This window comes from Monodelphis domestica, chromosome 4, assembly GCF_027887165.1.
Source record: "Monodelphis domestica isolate mMonDom1 chromosome 4, mMonDom1.pri, whole genome shotgun sequence".
Taxonomy (NCBI): Eukaryota; Metazoa; Chordata; class Mammalia; order Didelphimorphia; family Didelphidae; genus Monodelphis; species Monodelphis domestica.
Window position 1 is genome coordinate 99,612,999 of NC_077230.1, and position 5,973 is coordinate 99,618,971.

Consider the following 5,973-nt stretch of genomic DNA (forward strand, 5'->3'; position numbering starts at 1 on the left):
TGCAGAGAGATGCTGATTTCTCAAATCATACAAGTAGTAGTAAATAGCAGAGCTGGGATTTGAACCCAGATTCTCTTTCTCCAAAGTTAGCACTTCTGGACTACACTGACCTGTTCACTATTACCATCACAGCTAGCAGGTTGTTTGCTATTTATTATACACAAATATCAATTCAATTTTTAAAGGACTTTTTTACTCAGTTGTAGAAATACGTGTGCACTTAAGCTTGGCAAAATACGTTCTCTGCCCTGAAGCAATTCTTACAAAATTGGCCATTTGTTCTTGAAAAGGTGACTTCTTTTTGGGCTCAGACTCATTTCTCAGTTGGATGAAGAAGGCTCCTCTGGTAGTTTTGGAAGATCAATCAATGTACATTCTTTTGGTTACTTCAGTGCCCTCTCCGACTAACTGAGGAATGGGGCAATAGCAATAAACTAAAGCTCCTTCTGTCTTTAGAATAAAGAGGTTTGAGGAAACCTTAAGGTTTGAAAAAAGTCACAATGACATCGATTTCCAAATTGGGGGAATATCAGAGAAATTCTATAAATATGTCTTTATTGATAGAACATGCTACATGAGAGGTAGTTCACTATCAGAAGACTGGAATTCTAGCCTAGCGTTGTATGGTGGGAACAACACTGGCTTTATTTTTGTTTGTTTGCTTGTCTTAATATAGATGGAATAATAAACTATTCTTTCATTTCAGCTCTTTCACAGCCAAGACAGAAGGCAGGGACTGTTTAGGTTTCTCCATCTTCTCTTTGTCTGCAATTACCAGTGTGTAAGCACTAAACTTCATTTTTCTCCTTATTTTTCTTGATCTTGGCCAATATGACATCCTTTCACCTGGTTGTGAGAAAGAAATCTTTGATTTACTTGACTTTTCAGGACATGGTGGCAGAAGGAAAGCAGAGTATGGCTGGATTTAATCCTGTTCTGCTACATACTACTTCAATAGTGCTTGGGCAAGTCATAGCATCTCTGGGTCTTAGTTTCCTTATCTGTAAAATGACAGTTTTGTACTAGAATACATTAGAATCTTCCTCCAACTCTTTGCCAAGAAAACCCCAAGTGGGATCATGAATAGCTAAACATGATTGAAAAATGACTGAATAAGAACTCTGGGAAAAGTAGGAGAAATAAAAAAAAAATTAGATAAGACATGGTCCCTTTTCTCAAGGAGAGTATAATCTGATTGGTGATATGACACCAAAATAGGTAGCTTTAATACATAATATCATATGATAAGGACACTAGTCATAAAACCTATAGATTTTTCCATATGTGACATTTAACTTCTATTAATATTTCCTGGTGCAGATATTCACAGCACAATGATCCAATTAAAACATTTTATACAAGACCAAGATTGTAGGTTTGAGATGGAATATAGTTTTTGTTCATTTGTAGAGGGATTGAATCCTAACTAGAAGTCACAATAATGTTCTGACATCATTTCCCTACCCTGAATAGAATAAAAACTTTTATCAATCCAAAGGAATTTTTTGAATACCTTTTGTTTTCAAGGTCTTGTGAGAATCACTGTTGTCGACAAAAGGATAAAAAGTATAAGAAATGGTCCCATTTTAAAGAGCCTAGAATCTAGTTGGGGAAAGAAGACATAAAAGGTTAAATAACTTTCATAAATTTCTTGTGGGGTAGCTCTTCTTTCTGATGGTTCTTATTCAGAAACTTCATGGTTGATGGGTTTCTAGCTAAGGGCTTGATTGAATTTTGACAGTTAATGGGCATAGGTAGCTGTACAAGATACATGTTAGCTCTCAATTACCCATTCCACTTGAAGGGGCTGATGGATTATTCTAAATGGTGGATAAACCAAGCATAACTAATATATATATATATATATATATATATATATATGTGTGTATGTATATAGATATATATTAAGATAAAACTATTTACCTTTAAATATATTTTATTAGTGGCAAAAATAAGGAAGTATTTCTTGAGTATTTATTAGTAGGAGCTTTATAAATATTTCATTTGATCCTCACAACAACGCTGGGAGGTAGTTATCCTTATTTCCATTTTACAGCGGAGGAAACAGAGGTAAATAGAAATTAAGTGACTTGCCTAAGGTCACACAGCTAGCAAGTGTCTGAGATCTGAATTGGACACAGGATTTCACATTCTGTGGATTATGGAGCCACCTAGCTGTTTATAAAGTTCTCTTTATACATATATGAAATAACAAATATTGGTTGAGCTCAATTGGTTTGGATTTTGGAACTAGTTTTCCCAAGTCTTGATAAGAGGCAGGAACATCTTTCCATAACATGATCTAATAAACCAACTGCTTTCAAACTTTTTCAGCTTTTGGATTATTTAGTGGGATAAGGCATCTCTTACCAGATAGAAATTCATTTATTCAGTAATTTGTGTAACTTGGAGGCATTATATTGTATAAGTATGTGTGTCTATGGAAAGAGTAAAAAAATGACTTGAATATAGACTCTGTACTCACAGACACATGAATAAAGCAGAATTCTTTTTTTTTTTTTTAAACCCTTACCTTCCGTCTTGGAGTCAATACTGTGTATTGACTCCAAGGCAGAAGAGTGGTAAGGGCTAGGCAATGGGGGTCAAGTGACTTGCCCAGGGTCACACAGCTGGGAAGAGGCTGAAGCCAGATTTGAACCTAGGACCTCCCGTCTCTAGGACTGGTTCTCAATCCACTGTGCTACCCAGCTGCCCCCACAGAATTCTATCAAGTAGTAAAACATGTTGAAAGACCTGAGTTCAAGTCCTCCCTCTGAAACTTCATGGATATATGACCCTGGGCAAGTCAAGTATCCTCTCCATCTCCCAGGCAACACCCAAAGATAAGTAGCAGAATTATTCATCTGCAATAAATAAAGGAACCCCCTATTCCATGAATGAAATCACAAATTTTACTAAAAAATTGAGAATAAGACATCATAGGGCTTATTTATTTGTTTATTTTGTTTAAGATCTTACCTGCTGGTCTTAGAATTGATACAACTATTGGTTCCAAGACAGAAGAGTGGTAAAGGGAAGGCAATTAGGGTTAAATGACTTGCCCAAGGTCATACATCTAAGAAGTTGGTGAGGTCAGACATGAACCCAGCTCCCCCTCACTCCAAGCCTGGCACTCTATCCATTGAGCCACTGCCTAGCTGCCTCAACCATCATGTTTAAATAAGTATTATGCACACATTTTTAATTCATTGCAGAAAACAGAATATGGATAGCATTAAATTATAAACATAAATTCTAGAAGAAACCAGCCTACAGACTGCCTAGAGAACATGGATAGTGCATTATTGCTCTGCAGACATCCCCATGAGCAGCACTGAACTGGATTACGTTGTCTCTGCAGTCATCAACCCGAGATAGTTTTGATGATGGCATTGGTAGTTTGGGGCTATTCAATTACTACTATCTCTTTCTCTTTTCCTGATAACTATTCTGAAATGGCTCAAACTTCAAAATCATGCCTATGTTGTCTTTAGGATTATAAGATCCTGCATTTAGAGCTGGAAGGGATTTTAGAGGATGTCCTAATTCTGAATGCTAAATAACAGGAAATAAAAATCTCTCTATCATTATCAGTGTTCATAATATCTGCTCACTAGTGTCATGGATGAGTTACTTACATACTTTTCCTGGGGATGAAGACTTTGGTAAATGATTCATCGTGGTAGGTCTTTACAACTATAGCATGGATCATAGCTATGCACTGGTAGGTACCCCTCTCAAACTGGTCATATATTCATTCACAATTATTTATTGTCCTTTTGTCATTATCCATTCAATTTAAGACTGCTTCTAACAAGTCAATTTTATTTTGGTCTTTACTCATTAGAATTAAAAACAACAACAAGAAGCAAACCTGTAGCTGATGTATTATCAATCCATGTGCTATCATTTCTCCTTTTATTTATTTATTTTTCATTTCCTTACATTTTTGTACTTACTACTTGGGCACTTTTTATTTTAAAAGATTGGGTCTCCCTGGCCTAAGTTACCTTGCTAGGCTGAGCCTCCATGAGAGCAAGAGAATTTGGACAGGACTGAAAGAGTGAGTGTGCTTGATCCAACATGGCCGATTGGTATGAGGCAGGGGCTGATACTTGGATGCAGATTGGCCACAATGAATCAGAATGACTGAATCTTTCAGTCAGGTACAATTCTGCTGCAATCACAGAGACCCAGCCATAAACTGGCACTGGTTTATGCTCCTGATGACACTATTATCATTTTTAAAACTCATCATTTATTCATTAAAAATTCACCCCAAGGCTTTTAGGGATGGTGTCAGAAACATAAATACAGGCATTAAAGTAAATCACACACACTTATCAGAGTGGGACTTCAAGGTCAACTGGTCCAACCCCCTGCTTCAGTGAAAGAACATTCAAATGTTTTTTATCTGTGTTCCATCATCTTGGGATTTGAATTCTCCTTTTGATGAAGGCTCTCTTCAGAGAGTCTGCTAAATGAGTCTTTAATCCAATTAGCCTGGCAAAATGTTTTCTATGGTTTGACCAAGCTTTGTGATAAAGTATTCAATGGCCCTTATATTATGCTATACAGCATGTACTGCTATCAGGTCTTCTGTTTTCTCAGTTTCCAACTAAATACAATAATTTGATTTTCAACTCTCCTCTTGTATCATGCCTTTTTGCTCTTTGACCATTTATTTTACCTGCCTCTATACCTACTCTTAAACATCCATCTTGGACTTTCCTTGAAATGGAAGGTTCCAACTAGATACAGTGCTGTTGTTGAGAGTCTATAGAGGATGGACAGGTCAATGAAACTGGCTATGTAGTCATTTCAAAATTATAAGCCATAATTACTTCCAAATAGGAATATCCTAAACCTGATTTTGGTTAATAAAAATCCAGGAGGTAATGACTTTCTACATGTTTTTGAAGGGGACCTTCTGCCTCTGTCTGAAGTAATTGGTAGGAAGACTTAGAGAATAGGTATAATTCGTTGTAACATAGAAAAGCAACTAGGAGATAATAGAAAATAAACCAACCCCCTCCTCCCCCATCTTTTTCTTTTGAAAGACAACTGAAGAATTGTCCCTCTTCATCACAAGAGAGAAGTAGTATACTTTGGATATAGAAAGTTTATACTGTCATCTGTTTTCTTTGAGAATTTCTCTTTGTTGCACGGGAGGATTATGCTAGGGGGTGGTATTATTGGGAAATGATAGCAGTGTTAAAAACCCAAATATCATTAAAAATAAGTAAAGTAAGAATATGAGGAGGGACTCAGGAGTCATGGCTCCTTCTATTGATCAGCTCATTGACTTTGTGTTACTTCATTTCTTCATTTCATAATAACAATAGCTAGTATTTATATAGTCTTTAATGTTTGCAAAGAATTTTACACATATCGTTTCATTTAATCTTCACAACAACTTGAAAAGTATTATTATTAACCTCATCTTATTTCAATTGAGCTAACTGATGCAGACAGAGATTAAGTGATTTTTGCAGGATCATATAGCTATCAAGTGTCTGAGGCTGAGGCCCACTCTATCCACTGAGCTGTGTAGCAGTCTTTTTATTAAGTGAGAAGGCTGGACTAGATGACTTATAAGGCAATTTCCAATTCCAACATTACATGATTCTGACACCTGACTATCCTCTAGAGCAGCAATAGTGAACCTTTTAGAGTCAGAGTGCCCAAACTGCAACCCTCATGCTATATGTGAGTCCTGCACCTTACCCCGGATAGGGGAGGGAGGAAGCATTCCCATTGTACTGCTGTGCAGTACAATGTCCTTAGGCTTGGGTGGAGAGTGGGGAAGGGAGCAGTGCCCTCTGATATGCTCTGGCACATGTGCCATAGGTTCACCAACATGGCTCTAGAGGGAAAATTGCATATTTGCCATATTCATTACAGAAACAGGAAAAAAAGTTTCAAGATCACTTTGATCATGAACAGTTTGAAATCTTTGGACAACTGAAAAAT

The 5,973-nt window shown here is 36.7% G+C and overlaps 1 pseudogene; it reads right to left on the reverse strand.

The window, feature by feature from the left end:
* Positions 1-697: 697 nt before the first annotated feature.
* Positions 698-893, reverse strand: LOC100618089 (60S ribosomal protein L38-like; annotated as a pseudogene).
* Between the last annotated feature and the right edge of the window lie 5,080 nt (positions 894-5,973).